This window comes from Amaranthus tricolor, chromosome 2 (genome assembly GCF_026212465.1).
Source record: "Amaranthus tricolor cultivar Red isolate AtriRed21 chromosome 2, ASM2621246v1, whole genome shotgun sequence".
NCBI classification, from domain to species: domain Eukaryota; kingdom Viridiplantae; phylum Streptophyta; class Magnoliopsida; order Caryophyllales; family Amaranthaceae; genus Amaranthus; species Amaranthus tricolor.
Genome location: NC_080048.1, coordinates 31,233,266 through 31,252,136, shown reverse-complemented (window position 1 = coordinate 31,252,136; position 18,871 = coordinate 31,233,266). Strand labels below are relative to the sequence as shown.

General features: G+C 30.8%; 1 long non-coding RNA gene across 1 annotated transcript; it reads left to right on the top strand.

Moving 5' to 3' along the window:
* Positions 1-10,491: 10,491 nt before the first annotated feature.
* LOC130805249 (uncharacterized) lies at positions 10,492-17,395 on the top strand. The gene is made up of 3 exons (XR_009040174.1): positions 10,492-10,862; positions 12,651-12,766; positions 17,320-17,395. It is a non-coding gene; the product is annotated as an uncharacterized LOC130805249 (long non-coding RNA).
* Positions 17,396-18,871: the final 1,476 nt, after the last annotated feature.

Here is an 18,871-nt window from a genome sequence, read left to right as displayed (position 1 = left end):
GGAATACACATGGGAGAGTTAATCCCAGCGCAACCACCAACCAAGACATTGCCCGACAACTCAACAACATCATCAAGGTAAAGAGTATGCATACCTCACATGGTGACCGCAATGATCCACATTGCCAGGGACCCAAAGTAATAAAAATCCCAACCCCATAAGAGTACTCAATTTCACTATAATAACCCATGCGGGTGATAACCACAAAGATCCTCAAATTACCTCTTAATAGTGCATTTAGGGAGGAGTTATATGAACTCCTCCGCATACCACTTACAACCGGCCACCTTGTCATATACCCCCTTATTTTATATTTGTTCTTTTTAATTTGATTAATTGTTCAATTTAAATTGTAAGACAAAAAAATTGTTATGCGATAAATTTGTTAAGTAATGAAATACACGTACAACTAAATTTAAATGACGACGAATTAAAATGTACATATTTGTATATTTTAATTGACTAAAATTTATTAAATAATTATTTATTTAGATGATAAATTAAGGGGATGTTACAATATGACATGATAAGAGCCTTTGGTTATTTATGCTTCACGAAAACACTAAAAAGAGAAAGGATCAAGTTTGGTCTTAGAGAAAATTCATGCTTGTTCTTAGGGTATTCCACTAGATAAAAGGAGTACAAAGTATGTAATTTCACCGCCAAATCTATTTATATATAGTTTTTGAACATTTCTTTCCATATCATCATTAAGGGCGTAATTCTGTTAAAACCTTTTCCTCCCTAACAACTCCAACCAAAACAATAATTTGGTAGAAGACTTCAACATAAATGATTTGTTCCACGAACTTGAACAAGAAGTTCACAATAAGACTCTGATCAAGAGTCTATTATTGAGAAACAACACAATTATTATAAACAAGTTTCTAACAATAGCCCTTGTAAGATTCGTGAAAAATAAAATCTTCCAACTTTAGTTCCCATTGGTGCAACATCATAGAGTATAGTGCATTAAGCATTACACATAAACAAATTGCTTCGTCTCACCTTAAATACTTATAACCAAGGGAAAAAGGCCATAAAAAGTAGATGGGTTTCTAAATTCAAATTGAAATCAAATTGATCATTAGAACGGTTCAAAGAAAGATTAGTAACCACAGGTTTCAATCAAAAGTATGGAATAGATTATGAGGAGACTTTCTCTCCAATTGTCAAAATGACTACCAAAAGGTGTTTATTAGCTATTGAAGCAAATAAATATTGAAAAGTACATCAATTAGATGTTAATAAGCTTTTCTTCATGGGGATCTCTAAGAAAAAGTTTACATGAAAATGCCCAAGTTAATTCCAAATCCAAAAAAAAAGTTTGCTTCCTAAGGAAGTCTTTATATGGCCGAAAACAGGCATCAAGATAATGGCATGCTAGGTTAGTCAATGAATTTATTAAGCTTAGGATATAAACAATAAAAAACATGACTATTCCTTGTTTACTCAACATATCTCAAGTCAGATTGTTATCCTAACGGTCTAAGAAGATGATTCCTTATTTTAGGAAATAAGGAAATGGAAATAGAATTCTTCAAAAGACATCTACACGATGTGTTTACTATAAAAGACCTAGGTCAACTTTATTATTCATTAGGAATAGAGGTTAGTAATGTTGATGATAGTTTAATCCTTACTCTGGAGAATTACACAAAAGAACTTCTTCAAAGTTATAGAGTAGCTCAGTTTAAAAGGGTTGTTACAGCTTTGCCTCTTAACATTAAATTCTCTTCTGAAGAGTGCTTATAACTAATCAAACATTGTAAAGAATCATTGTTGGAAAACTTAACCTCTTAACCAATAGTAGGATTGATCTATTTTACATAGTTCAGACTCTAAGCTAATACATGTAGAAACGTAGGTCTTCAGACTAGAAAGCCTTTTTACACACTCTGAATTGTACACAAATTGTTAGTGGACAAGGTATTGTTTTGAAAGCAGATACAAGAAGGTCTGTCTAGAACAAACAACCATTATAAGCAACAATTGAGAAACAAAAGAGGAAGAATTCACCCAAAACTGCAGGTTCTGTCTAGAAGCTTTAACCAACGAGCCCAAGCTTAAAATGATGATCCAATCGTCCAAAATGAAGCCCTATGTGTCCCCAACATGCTGCTAAATTTATTGGACGATCCAACGGTTAAAACTCCAGGAAATGGCTTTTTTGTGAAGGCTGGCTGATGGTATACGGGGTGCCTTTTGGAGGGTTTTGTTTCTCTCTTCTCTCTTTTCTCTTGATTTTCTAAGATATCTTTTATGAAAGGTGGGCAAAAAACGCATATACCCTAAGCTTCCCAAAGAAGCTAAAATAATAACCCCACATGAGTTATAACAAGTGGACATTTGAGCTTCCCATAAAATGGGTTTCTCTACATAGAAACCCAACAAATTTCCCATCACGAGTATATGGACGTGACTTCCATCTCGAAAATCTCACGGAAAATCTCAAGCTTCCCATGAAGTAAGGCCTTAGTCATCATATCGGCACCATTGTCATTGGTATGAATCTTCTCCAAAGCAAGTGACTTTGCAACAAATACATCACGAATCCAATAATACCTCACATCAATATGTTTCGACTTTCTATGAAAGGTGGAATTTTTAGCAAGAATAATTGCACTTTCATTGTCACAAAACAACACATACTTCTTTTGAGTGAAACCAAGTTGTCGGACAAAACGCTTCATGCCTCAATGTAGCAATGAACTCGGCCTCTGTAGTAGACAAAGCAACACATTCCTGTAGTCTAGACTGCCAAGCTACAGCTCCCCCTGCAAAAGTGACCAAGTAAACCGAAGTAGACCTTCTCGAGTCAATATCACCGGCCATATCAGCAGCTGAATAACCCACAAGGATAGACTTATCACTCCCATAACATAACTTCAAATCCGCAATGCCTTGTAAGTATCCCAAAATCTACTTCACAAACATTCCAATGCTCTTTACCGAGATTAGACAAGAACCTACTAACCAAACCAACTGCATGTGCTATATCAAGCCTCGTACAAACCATAGCGTACATCAAACTGCCCACAGCAGATGTATAAGGGATATGTTGCATAGCTTCCTTCTCTTCAACAGTGGAAGGACTTTGTCGAGCACTCAACTTAGAATGCAAACCAAGAGGTGTACCTACTCGCTTTGCTTTATCCATTTTAAAATGTTGAAGCACTTTATGAATATATGCTTCCTGTGATAACCACAACTTTCGAGCCTTTCAATCACGAATAATCTTCATGCCAAGAATGTTCTTCGGGGGCCCAAGTTCCTTCATAGAGAACTAATTGCTCAATTGTTGCTTCAAGCTTACAATACGATTAACATTCTGCCCAACAATCAACATGTCATCAACATAAAGTAGCGAAATCATAAAATCATTGCCAGCAAATTTTTTTTGAAAAACACAATGGTCCATAGCAGTCTTCTTGAAGCTTTGCTCCACCATAAAAGAGTCAAACGTACGATACCATTGCCTTATAGCTTATTTCAAACCATACAAGCTCTTCTTTAATTTGCACACATAATCTTCTTTTCCCTTAACTTTGAAGCCCTCTGGTTGTTGCATATAAATTTCTTCCTGAAGGTCACCGTGAAGGAAGGCAATCTTCACCTGCTCAATCTCCAAGTCAAGGATAGCAGCAAGACCCAAAACAACTCTAATAGAAGACATTTTGACAATCGGTGCAAAAAAAATTTCTTCAAAGTCTACACTCTTCTTCTGATTATAGCCCTTCAGAACTAATCTAGCTTTGTACTTGGGCTTCTTCGCATTTTCATCCTGCTTAAGCGTGTAGACCCAACGATTCCTCAAAGCCTTTTTACCCTGAGGTAGTTTCACAAGGTCATAAGTGTGATTCTCGTGCAATGAACCTATTTCATCTTTCATTGCTTCCGTCCAAAGCTCCCTGTCATCACTTTCCATGGCTTCCTCAAAACATTCAGGTTCTCCCTCATCGACCAAGCAAATATATTTAGTGGAAGGATACCTAGTAGAAGGAATATGACCTCTTTCAGATCTTCTAACGGAAGCAGAAGGCAGCTGGTCTTCAGGGTGATCTTGATGATCAACTCTTCAACATTATAATCATCAGCAGGAATATTAACCTCAGGCACATTATCCTTAATATCATCATCTTGCACCTCAGCAGGAATAGGTGCAGGAACCAAAGGAGGTGAACTCAAATCAACAAGCTCACCACCAATCTGTGGCATAGGAGCAAGAGCCTTCTCAATATTAGAGATGAACTGTTCTTCAGCAAAGACTACATCTCGGCTGCGAACCAACTTCTTCTTAACAGGATCATAAAACTTGTACCCAAGCTGATCTTCTCTATAGCCAACAAAAATGCATTCACGAGTCTTGGAATCGAGCTTTGATCGTTCATCTTTTGGGACATGAACATAGGCCTTGCACCTAAAGACACGTAAGTGATTATAGGACACATCCTTCCCAAACCAAACTCTATTAGGAACACCACCATCTAAAGGAACACTAGGTGACAAATTGATCACGTGAACCGCTGCATATAAAGCTTCACCCCAAAAGTGTTTAGGTAACTTTGCCTCTGAAAGCATACATCTCATTCTCTCTAACAAAGTTTTGTTCATTCGCTCAGCCATCCTTATCATCATCTTTCTTATCTTGATAATTCACATGTTTGCCTTTACCTCCCTTGTTATCTCTTTTCCACTTGTAGCAAAAATTCTGAGTGTGACTCATTTTATCACAATAGTTGCATTTCATGTTCTTGAATTTTCCACGAGACTTGCTCCTACTAGAACCTCTATCATTTGAAGCTCTACTATTACTTCTCCCCCTGTTTTCTGCAACATAAGCTTTCTCGGGTTATGAAGATGACACACCATGACACTTCTTTCGCATTTCCTCATTCAAGATGCCAACTTTAACAAAGTCTAAGGTCACATTCCTAGAAGGAGCTCCATTACAAAGTATCATTTTAAAAGTATCCCAAGAATCAGGAAGAGTACCAAGTAACAAAAGTCTCTGAACTTCATCATCAAACTTGATTTCTATGGCCGACAATTGTTAAATAATGCCATGAAAATCACTCAAGTGATTGGAAAGTGCCTTGTTTTCATTATACTTTAAACTCATCAATTGCTTGATCAAGAACAACTTACTATTTCCAGACTTGCTAGCATAAAGTGACTCAAGTTTTTGCCATAAGGTTCTAGCATGAACTTCTTCATTAGTGTGATTCAAAACATTATCATCAACCCATTGACGAATAAACCCACAAACTTGCCCATGCTCAAATTCCCATTGTTCATAACTTTTGCCATCCGGTTTTTGAGTGGTAAAAACAGGTAGATGCCAACTTTTCATTTAAACTAATCATCCTACTAGTGTTGAGATTACCATCCATTTAGGGAATTAACAATAAATTCGACTCTGATACTAGTTGATGAGGTAAGAACACCTCCAATAGCTACCTATTACATAAATTGATAACACAAAAATAGCGAAAATAACCCGAATAAATTAATTCACCAAATTTATACTCCCTCTTCCCATTTACTTTTTGCACAGTTTTCAAAGGAACTTTCGAGCCTCAATATCTCTAAAATACATTAAGACAAATCTAATGAAATCTCACATGAATATATTTTATCATCTACATATGTCTTAAAAAACTTAATCTAATTTCTCTCCAAAATAGAATATTCTAAACGGGAAGAACATTAGGAAACGGAGGGAGTACTTATCACCAATTCAACACACTCAAATATCACCAATAAACCACAATAAAAATCAACAATTAAACAAGATAAAGCAAGTAATAATCAAAGGCAAAGACACAAGATTTTTACGTGGAAAACCTCTTCGATAGAGCTGTTCAAAAGTGACCCGACCCGAAAACCCAAACCGAAACTGAAAGTAAACCGATCTGAAAATGTGTTACTTTTTTAGGTTTATCGAACCGACATTACCCGACCCGAAGTTATACCCAAACTGGTTGACAACCGAAAAATGGGTAAATTGAACCCGAGCCGTAATCGATTTTTGTAACCGACACATAACCGTTAACTGAGATTCCCTAAATCTAATAATGACCAACCTGAGCCATACCCGACCCGAACCATGCTCGAAACTAAACTCGATCAGGTTAAAATCGAATTAACCCGAACGAAATTTAGATCGAACTACTGTAAACCTGAACCAATTCTTAACATAGAAGTATGATCGACTCATATTCAATCATCTGATTAGTTATTCTAATAAAGTGATATATATTTTAATACAATAAATTTAAAAATACATGGTTTCATATATTTAGAGTTAATAATCAATGGTCAATGTTTATTTAATTACTTTTAATCGAATTAGATGAAAATTGATAGAACTTTATAATTTTAATTTCCGGTCAAACAAGTAAAAGTAACAATGTAATAATGATCACTGATTGATTTGCATTTTAATTATTTTGCTTTAAGTAAAAGAAACCTTATCATTAATTAAAAAATGACTAACAACTTAATTTGATACTGAATCGATCGATAGTAATTCATAATTCGTAGCCGAATTCTACTTGGAAAATTCCCGAACCCGATCTGTACCCGATAAAATCGAACCAATAATTAACCGATGACAACCCGAGACTGATTGAAACTCAACATGAACTTCGACCGACACCTAACTAATGCAAACCCGGTAGCTCGAATAACCGATCTTCAACCGAACCGTGACTAACCGTCCCAACCCGAGTGTGGCCTATCGTAACATATATCCAAAATATAACTGATCCGAAATACAACCGAACCGAAGGATATCCGTCAAAAACCGACTCGATCACCCAAATGAACACCTATACTCTTCGGTGTAAAGATTAAAAACCACGGGGCTTTAGGAGTCCACCCAAAATTCTCTTATTATGATGAAAAGGAGGTTACACAAACTCAATTCAAGTTCTCCAAAGGGTCTTCAAACTACCCAAGAACAAACAACCATAATAAGCTACAAGTGAGAAACAAAAGAGGAAGATTCACCCAAAATTGTAGGTTCTGTCCAGAAGCCGTAACCAACGAACCAAAGCTTAAAACGACAATCCAACCGTATAAAATGAAGCCTTATGTGTCCCCAACAGGCTGCTAAAATTATAGGACGATCCAACGGTTAAAACTCGAGATACAAACCCAATCCAAGTTCTCCAAAGGGTCCTCAAACTACCCTAGAACAAACAACCATAATAAGCTACAAGTGAGAAACAAAAGAGGAAGATTCATCCAAAATTGCAGGTTCTGTCCAGAAGCCGTAACTAACGAACCAAAGCTCAAAACGACAATCCAACTGTCCAAAATGAAGCCCTATGCCTTTTGAAGGGTTTTGTTTCTCTCTTCTCTCTTACTTTTCTAAGATATGTTTTATGAAAGGTGGGCAAAAAACACATATACCCTAAGCTTCCCAACGAAGCTAAAATAATAACCCTACATGAGTTATAACAAGTGGACTTTTGAGCTCCACATAAAATGAATTTCTCTACATAGGATGGGACCCAAAAATCCAACAACCTCATAGATTAGTAGGGCTGTTAGATTGCTTAACGACCTTTGTTTGAGCAATGCAAAACATGTTATATTACATTGTGATAATATGTCAGCAGTATATATTGCTATAAACCTTGTGTTTCATGACAGAACCAAAAAAATTCAAGTGGACTCTCATTTTACAAGAAACGAAGTGCTTGAAAGACTCCTACGGATATCCTAATTAACACCAAAAAATCAGCTAGAAAATCTCCTAACTAAAATCATTCCGTCTGCACAGACCAAACTAGGCTCATCACAAAGTATATCAAGGTCAGAAGGTATGCCTAGCTCATCACAAACTATATCAAAATCTAAAGGTATGCCAAGCTCAAGGTTAGAAGGTATGTGAATAGAAGGCTGTTCTGCATCAAGGTTAGCAGCTGGACATCAGTATACTAACGGTCTGCCTGGTTAATGGTACTAAATGGTGGTAATGAGAATGACTTATAGTGTAAAATTTAATCAAAAGTTCTATGTCATTCCCATTGTGATGAAACTTTGATCACCAAAAAGTTTTTTTGTTTACAAATTTTTATTACCACCTAATACCATATCTCCCAATGGTAATTGAAGTTGGACAAGTATGACCATTAAGGTAGCCAAAAGATTTTTCTACCAAAATTACATTTTTCTATTACCATTGTTTATTACCACCTATCAAACTGGCCATAAAGACTCAGCTGTTCAAAAGGACAGCAAAACTTTTGTTCTCCTTGTGTGCCTTTTACTTTATTCTTTACTAGATAATGCCCGTGCGACGCACTGCTTTTTTAAATTTTCTGACATATTTGTTTAAAATAAAAAATTAAAATCTTAAGAAATGATTTTACATTATGGTCATAGTTCATTTCACTCTGAACGGTTGTATATATCACGTACATCCTATTATATTTTGTATTGTGCGCACAAATGATTGTAAAAATTTAGTTTACGACAAATTAATCACAACAAAAGACAAAAAGTATATTATGCTTTTACCATCTCAAAATATCCAATATATTAAATAATACTCATTTAATTAATAAAATTGAAAAGATTTTATAAATAATTGAATAAAATGCAATAAAATATATGATAATTTAATACATTAAATGATGTAACCTAGTAGAATGTAAAAAATAATAATTGGTTTCTAGTAAGTCAAAAATATGAAAATAATTTATAGGAGTAATAACAATGACATCATAATCTAAATTTTGAGGAAAAACCATTTATTGAGGAAATAACACTTAAACACTTTCTTAAATTGATGATGTCATCTACATTTTGTTTAAATAATAGTTATAGAAAATTTGTTATGATAGGATTCTGTTAGTTAGTTGGTAGTTATTAATTATAACAAATAAGTAGAGACAGCCCTTATGTAATGTTTCATCTTGTGATTCAATAAGATCATTCTTTCTCTTATCTTTTGGCTCTATCAATTACAGCTTTCGTCCCCTATTTTCCTTATTTTATTTTTTGTTCATTGGTCTTTCACTAAGTTAGGGAGGAATTTTTGAGTATCAATAAAAAGTTTTTCAATGATCCATCTTATTATCTTTTTCCTCATATTTATTTTCTTCGGTTTTGTTATAGATTTTAATTTTAAATTGTTAAATCTAGAATATTTTGGAAACCTTTAATTTGCAATTTAAATGTGTTCATTCGAGTCAGTGAGTTAATTTCGAATCAATTGTTTTGAGTAGTTTCAAAATCGTATCTTATATCTATATTGGTTTTTACATGAATCAAATTTTGTGAAGTCGGGTCAAACTCAAATTCTATTACAAGTTTGGGTAAATATCAAGCCATCAAATTTTATTTTATATACATTTATTTTGAATTGTGAACACTTTTCTTTCCCGAATTCAATTCTAGCGTCTTTGGTTTAATAATTCATCGTTTTAATCAATTTGGTTAGGTTTTTATCAATTATTTTTCTAGGTATTATAAAATTTTGACTTTCTCACCCTTAACTATTATAAAATACACAAAACAATTGATGTGTTCAGTGTACGAATGAATTTCGGGTATAATATTTTATGTTGGATTAATTCTAATTATTTAGTATATGTAAATATTTTAACAAACTGATATTGAATTTTATATAATGATTATTTTGAGTCAGGGTTGGATCATACTCAATTTTAATTAACTAGGTAAATTTTAAACAACTTTACAACCAACACAAACATATTCATACAATAATTAAATTCAAATTCAAAGAAGTAGAGGATGTAACAATTACATCTTTTATGTAGTGTATAAATTTAATTTTTGATTGATGAATTGAGTATTTATGACCTAAAAATTAAATTATACGAATGATATTTAAAGAGAGAAAAAATTAATAGATCAGATTCAAAGAAAATGGTGGAATTATTTTGTTCATTCAAAGAAAATGGTGGAATTTTTAAACAAAATATAAATATAGCATTATAGTGGGACTGCACTCTCTATCAGGTACAACCCATTAATACCTACTTACCATATCTTTAATGTTGTCTACTTGCAATATCCTTAATACCTACTTACATTATCCTTAAATGACAACTTATAGTATCCTTCTAAAATGTTTACTTATCGTATTCTTAATGCTTACTTATAATATTTTAAATGTCTACTTATATTATCCTAAATGCCTACCAAGTAAGCATGCAATACTTACAATATCTTCAATGCTTACCAAATAATTAACTCTACATATTTCTTTATGGGTCAGCCCAATTAAAAATATTCTCTTAAAGAAATCATCTCACACAAAAATTTGTGCACTATATAAATAAGTTGTATATGAAAATTTTATGTTGAACATGACCATGTTAATCTTGATCACGTTGACTTTAACTATTTAAAGATAATATAAGGTTTTCTAGTGTTATTCCCCATATTTTAAATGAAATTGTCAATTCCACTTGCCTTATAATGACCCTCCATATTAGAGATGGGCAAGGGTCCACACCCTATCCGAACCCTGTTGGATTCTACTCTTTTATATTTTTTTCACAGTTTTAGATTTTAGAGTTGGAGAGCAACTAGCAAGAATCCTAGCTGACAATTTGGTTCTCTCTCAAGAATCTAACTTTTATACTTCTATTTTGGGTAGATTTAATAAATTTTTGAAGAATGAGCATAATTTTGAGTGAAAAGTAGTAGGAAAAAAAAAAAAGATTTAAGAGAGGAAGATGGTGTTTTGATTTCTCCTAGTAATATTTCAATGGTGAAAGGAATGTATTGATTGATTTGGGGTTCATTCGGTTCTATTGTGTATTTGTAATAGTCTTCGAATTTTGGGTTCTTGGAAACCCTAAATCTCAAGTCGATATGTAAGTTATTTTTGTACTGTTCCAAATTTTTTTAATTAATTTTTGAAAGAAATTAAAAAATTAATGAATATCTGTATTATATGAATTTGGTTGTCATCAAAATTTTCATTTTTTAAAATATTATTATAGTTATGCACTGATCACTACCTAGACTGACAATTTTCTCATAATATTTAGTTGTTTCAATTGGAATTGAGTGACTTAATTATTATTGATTTAGAAGGTTTCAAGTAATTTTTTATGGATGGGTTCGGATTAGGATCTAACAAGGGTCCAAATTAGGGTCTATTATTTTTAGAGCTGTTTAAATGTGACCCGACCCGGAAATCCGACCCGAAACCGAAAGTTATCTGACCCGAAAATGCGTATCTTTTTTAGATTTATCGAACCGACATTACCCGAACAATAGTTGCACCTAAACCGATTGACAACCGAAAATGAGAAACTAAACCCAAACTGCGACCGATTTTTATAACCGACATGTAACCGTTGACCGAGATTACCCGAACCTAATAGTGATCTAACCGAGTCATATCCGACCCGTTTCCTGAAACAGTCGTATTATTATGAGATTTCATTAGTCGTTTTTAGCGTCTAATTTTTCTTATATATTTGTTCGTTACTAATTATAATTTAATTAGTGATGGTAGTAATTTGAAAAATCTCTACAATGATTAGAAACTTGCTAATTCGTAACGTGCTAATGAATCGTAACAAGTAACATAAATTTTGGAGGTAAAACTTAAAGTTCACCAACTACCCATAACAGTTCGAGAAAATTTTAATTATTACCCAAGCATATTATATAACCATGATGGGAGTAAATTAAATATTTCACACATATACAAGTGATTTTTAAACATGAAGTACAAGTTACATAACTTGTTACATGTGCAACAATTTTTACCCAAATCTTACACTATCTTAGATAAACCTTTTCTACACTATAATACATCAAATGATGGACAAAAATCACCAAAAAAACAACCCCAACTAGCCATGCTAAAGCTCTCACTACTCCCCTTATAGCTCTTTGTATACTTACATACACAAGCTAAAAACTCCACCTAAGAACTCCTTTTGTTCTACTTAAAGCTTGTGCATCATTAAAACATGCAAGAGGCAAATATTGAAGCAAAAATATTCTACTTTATGAATAATTATTCAGCAATAAACCCAACACATTGCTCCCAAATTCATTCATGAACAAACACTAGAATCCTTCAAATTTTCAACTACTAAAACACCTTCTTTTCTCATCAAATCTTCTTCAAAAACCAATCTAAAACTTCTGAAAATTTATGTTTATAAACTCAAATCTCCCATAAAAATAATCTTCATTTCAAGAGTTTTCTATAGACACCAAACTTGAAGAAATTCATTAAGTATAGAGTAAGTTATGTTCATTTTTTTCTTCCACTACTTTTTGTTAGAACTTGTTCATGTAAAATATATTATTTTTACATGAATCCTTCTATAAACTAAGATCATTATAAAATGGGTATTTTATCTCTAAGACTAAGAACATCATCACTTATAAATCTATAAAAATCGGCTATAATAGAAAATAAGAAGATGTATTTCAACAAACATATAAATTTTCGTACTTTGAGGATTTAAGTAAAATTATGGGACTTGATTAAGTATGTTGCTCAACTTAATAAGTATACTCCAAATATGTTAAAATCATCACAATAATTAGTTTAACAACTCCAACTAAGGAAAGTTAAGTGCATGTTAGAAATCTAAAATTTTTTATTGATTTTTGGATGAATGCAATATGTTTAGTTGAAGAGTTGGAGTTGAGACTTGAAGGGCAAGGACCCGAAGTTAGAACCACTTCTAAGAACGCGTAGGAGCTTACGTGAGAGCTTACGGAATAATTATATAGGCTTGGAGTCGAGGTATGTCACATGAGGTGATTTTTAAAAGTTTTAAGAACATGTTGGGAAAGTTTGTGTATAAAATTGTTTTTAAAAATAAAATTCTCAAAGAGAAGTTCTTAAATCTTGAAAAATGATGTCAAATTGATAATTTTGAGTATGAAATAATTTATTACATGTATTATTATTGTGGGCATCATGCATGTTGATTTTATAAATTGTATGTTTAAAGGCATGTTTAACACTACTTTACTACTTTGTGAAAGTTATTGTGATGGAAATGATTATATGAACTTTGAAAATATTTGAAATTCATTTTAAAAGAAATTTCCAGTAGCTATATGTTAAGAAAATCTCTTGAATACTTTTTGTTGAAATTATTCGTTAAATTGATATTTTAATGGATTTTAAGGTGTTATAATACTCTAATTATAAAACATGGTATTAGATAAACTCTTCATCATCAAAAATAATTAATAAAAACATATTAATGTCTACAACAAGATTTGGCCAGAATATATATAATTTGGAATTTTTTTCATGATTTTTGAATAATCGTTAAATTGTTTAACGGTAAATTGTAAAATGAAAAAAAATATAAAATAATTACCAAACAAAGATATATAGACTTGAAATTTTTATCACATACTCATATGGACAGTAAGTAAAATTGGTAAAATTTTGGGAAGGTTTCGTTGACATTTAAGGACCTTAATAATATTTACTCGGTTATTAATAATCGGTAAGTTAGAAAACGGTAAAATATAAAATAAATACTAAGTGATGTATTTTTTGACATAAGAATTTTATGAGACACTTATACAAATAGTAGATACATGTTCAAAAATTTATATGGATTTTCGTGACCATATATGTACTTAAATAAATTTTATTTGGTTTATTCGTGACCACACATGCTTTTTAATTGTTATTTAAAATTTTATACCCCTTAAAATAGCTTCTGGAATATCATATAGTTTTTATAATATTTTATTCGGACTCAAATAATTTTAAACCTATTTTATTCTATTTATCGATAAAATGACTATAAAAAATAGTAAAACATCATACATGACTTTTATTTATAAGTTCAAATGGCCTAATAAATATGTTACATGACTTTTGAAACTTTGGTATAATTTTAAAAAATAAATTATTAATTATTTACTAACTTATCAAATTAAGAGAAAATTTTTATTTATTAAAAGGTGTAATAATGTTAATTAAATTTGGTTAAAAATAGACCTATATCAAAAATTTATAATTATATTAATAACCTACTGCCTCATAGTATAAAATAAGTTTAACTTAGATGGTTTATAAATTTTACGGATTCAAGACACCATTTAAATAACGTTAAATACCTAAATTATCGAAAATAATCGTAAGTGTAACAGAATCGAAGTTTCCCTTTAATCATTCGATTAATTTTTTTCTTTTCCGATAAATTCATAATTCATAATCCCTAAAGTCCAATTTAATTTAGTCATCATCTATAATTTTATTCCACGAGATGTAATTCTTATATCCAATTCTATATATTCCCTTAAAATTTCAATACATGTCCGAGTTCTTTAAATTATTTCCAACTCGAAATTTTTTATTTCTAAAATATTCTTTTTGAGCCCAAAAGTTTTAATTACTAATTTATATACTTCGAAAATTTCAAAATTATTTAATTAACTTACGGTTTACTTAAGTTTTACGTTTTAGATGCTTAATTCCTAATTAATTCCGTTAACAATTATTTTAACGACTTTAACACTTTCATTTAAACTATTATAAAACTAGTATAATTATAATACTAAATTTAATTACACTTTTAAGCTTGTTTTTACACCTAAACTAATCCTAACTACCTAAAACTAATTAGTCAAAACCTACCTATATCTTTTTATCACTTTTTTACTTACATAAGTAAACTAAGTTTGAAAAGAAATCAAACTTCATCCTTACCATCATTTTGATTGGTTATGGGTAAGATATGGAGCCATGATTTTTTTTTTAATCCAAATATTATAAGATCTTGTCCCATAAATATCTTCTAATATACTAGTTATTTTCCTAACATTCAACCTTGCAAACTTAAAACAAAACTCACCTAAAATATATCGTTCTAGTTATGTAATATTAAGAAATTAAGTCATCTATTTTTCTTCCATTTGCTCCTAATTTCACTTCATTATAGCATATATTAATTCCTAAAATTAATTGGTTGAAGAAAATCAAGAAGAAGAAGCATAGTTAGGTATAATTTCGGGTACTTGAAGATCATTATATTGGGGTTTTGGGCATGGAGCATCGGAGCTTGGAAGATCACACTATCCATTTTCCTAATTAGTATTTAGTATTAATCCTTGGTGGTAGTATAGTATAATTTCTTACCCTACTTTTTATGTGGAAATTTTACATTATATTTACTTTATAATATGTAAAGTATGAAATATATGGGGCATGATTAATTAGGGGAATTGGTTGATGAATTTATGATTATGTTTATACTAAGTATGTTATGCTAAAAATACTGTTAGTATGTTGTTTAATAAATTTTGAACATGTTAGAAAGTTGGGTGGATTATTATGCTCTAACTAGAATTAAGTTTTACTTATGTATAAATTTGTGTTAGTATGTTTATGGGTTATGTGTTATATTAGGAATGTTATTATAATTATGTTTATGCAAGAATTTATTTTTAATATGTTTATGTTAGTTTAAAATAATTTTAATAAGTTGTGAGTAGTTTTTATGAACATGTCATATCAACCAGGATTATATTTAAAAAGTTGTTAATAGAATTTGTTTGATATTTATGTTATCGAATTTTCAAGTTATTGTGTTGAAGTTTTTTTTATTTTTAGTGATTATGTTAATTCTTTAAACTTAGGATATACTACAATAAAATAAATTAAGTTGTTTATAAGTGGAAAATACTCCAAAGTAACCTAGGCCATTTGACCATATTAGTTTATATAAATAAAAAAATAAAAAATAAAAAAAATTATTAAATAATATAAGTTACTAAGTATCCATAATAAGATTAAAATATATTTGTGAATAACTTTTTATAAGCAATTAAAGTGTTTCCTTGAATATATGAGAAATTATAATAAAGATAACTTTGATGATATTAAATAAACTAGTCATACAAAATAATTTTTTTTTAGTTTACTATTTGAGCAAAAATTTATGTACAAAGATGTAAAAGTATTTTTAGAAATTTGTCTCTTAAATTATGAGTGAAATATTGATTTTTATGAAAATGTAAAAAATAAAGTTTTACCCGTTTTATATCTAAAACATTGATTTTCGTGAAAATTATAAAGTTTTCTTAAAATAATGATTGTTGTGAAGTTTTAAAGTTTTACTTGCTTTACAACTAATAACATTGAATTTTCGTAAAATTACAAAGTGTACTTGAAATATTGATTTTTTGTGAAAAATTTGTAAGCGTCACTCTGTTTTTATAACCAGAGATATTAATTATTGAGAAGTTCCAAATTTTATGATTATTTGCTAAAATATTTATCTTTTTGTGTAAACTTAATAAAGTTACTTGTTTCCCTAAAACTTGAAACGTTGGCTTTTGTGAAATTGTTGGATTTGAAAAACTTATCTTGAGATTACAATTTAACTTGGAGTTATAAATAAAATAATTAATTCTCCGAAAAGAATAAGTTGTATTGATTCTAAGTTAGGTAATATCGATTTTAGGAGTTTATTTCAAGAAAAATAAGAAAATATTAAAGTGGAGACTATTAATAAAATAAGTAAAATTTTTTGTGATAAATGAAGAAACTATTAAATATAGAGTGATAAATAAAATATAATGAGTAAAGATTCATTTATGAACTACAAGGGCCTAAAGATAAAATTTAAGTCTATAATTGTAACTATATTAAATAAAAGAAGTTATCACTTCAGTTGAATAAAATCAAAGTTAGCATATAATAATGAAAATGTGATGAACTTATGTGAAATTATATGGTTATTGGTTGAATGACCCTGATAGTAAGGTAATGTCGAACCATGGACCGGCATGTAAAATCCCGGCGCCCGTGTTAGCCGGCACGTATAAATGCGGTGTTAGACAAGGGGTTAGCTACCTATCCTGTAGAAGCTCGAGCATAAACATTGGCGGGGTGACGACCTCCACCACAGTTAGATATATGGCTTTGGCCCTAATCTAGTCAGACCCTTACATATATCAGGTGTCATATTGTTGCGCTTGCTTGTTGATCAATGATAAACTTGATTAGTGTTGATGCAATGATGCATGGTACGGTTATGTATTAATCAAATGAACTTACTTAAGTATTAATATTACCGATAATATAAGTGGTAGTAGCGTACTTTTGTCAGGATCGAGAATGGTATCTTAATGACTTAAAAGTATGGAACAGAAAAAGAATATGGTAAAAGTATACGGTGGTGTCAATTAATTATAAGTTCGTACTTAAATTATTATTTTGTAAATGTAGCGTATAATTTCCATATTTTGAGCTAGATAGGAAGTTATGCTCGGCGATAAGTACTGACAGATTCAATCGGTTGTCATCCGTATCATGGATGGCAGCATGTTGCAGGATTTAGTTCAGGCTCCGATCCAGGCCGTAGCAAAAACTATTTATCGAGAACTTAGTTGCTTTTTGTATCTTTATTGACGACTTGATGATGATGTATTTTTTTTCATTTTGAGAAAATAATATTTCTTATCAGATGTAATATTTTACTTTTGTTTTAAACAGATTCAGTTTTTATGATTTAAAGTTTTTTAACAGTTCGGCATTTTGAGACTTCCGCAATATTTTTGTATTAAACATTATTATGATATGTTAATTATGTATTGAGATTTGTCGCTCCTGTTACAGTAAGATCGTTATAAATTTGCATAATCAGTTATAATCTGATGGGACAACCCTAAATTCATTTTAAATAAGGTATTAAATGACTTGATTAATTTGGGCCTTGTTGGAGAATTAATATGTATTTTGTAAATCAACTATCGATTTTATTACCGTCAAAACTATCTCGTATTTAAGAAAATAGTGTTTTATGAAATTTTCTGTCATAATGATTTTATAGACTTATGAATTATATTCTAGTTGTTTTGAATGAATTTCAAAACTCTTTTAAGTTATATTTACTTTAAGAAGGATTGAAATAAAACATTTTAGTGGTTTCCGTGAAAAATCGTATTAAACTTTAATCACTTTTTGTTACTATGTATTTCCATACATGCTAGTGATGCCCCAATATAATACAAAGGTTATGTTTGATGATATGATTATGCTAAGCATGTTTTACCCATGTAGGAAATATTGTGATATGATTATGCTAAGTCGCAAATAAAGTATATTTTGTTGTGTTGCAAATAAAAGATGTTTATCATACGGAAAAAGTTGATATTTTTGACTTTTCAAATGCTATTGAAATTACAAGATACATATTACATACAAAAATGTTTTAGCCTAAATGGCGGGCACATATGCCACAGCAAATGTTGTGTGTATGATTAAACGGCTCACCAATGCTGAGCGCATATTGTTCACAATACCATTGTGTTACACTTGCCAGACATGTCACGGACGGTAGACTGACTACCAAACGAGTCACAGGATGACTCATAGAGTACCCATGCAAACTTATGATATGAGTTTGAAATTGATTTGGTTCCATTGAGATCTTATGATTTATGATGAAAAATGAGAATTTGAATTGACTACAAAGCCATTGAACTGGGTTTGAATGATAATATGATTTATCAAATGAAAAAGCATATTTCAAAATGAATTTACTCAAATCAAAAAGGTTTTAATAACTTGTTTGACAGACACTAGTGTGTTTATACTCGGCCTTTTTGCTGATACTATGCTTTATATTCCAATGGTTTTGTTTTTAGAGTAAACCCCTATGGCACCTCGACGGAAAATGGATATGCGAGTGGAAGTTGAATCCGAGTTGGAGTATGACTCTCCTTTTGTTTAGATCTCTTTATTGTATTTGAGAGACTATTAGTTTAGTTATTTAGATTTAGACTATTTTAAGGATGTAATTTGAACTTTGGACTTATTTCGATTTGGTTGTAATTTTCCTATATTTTGGACAGTTAAGACTTCCGTTATATT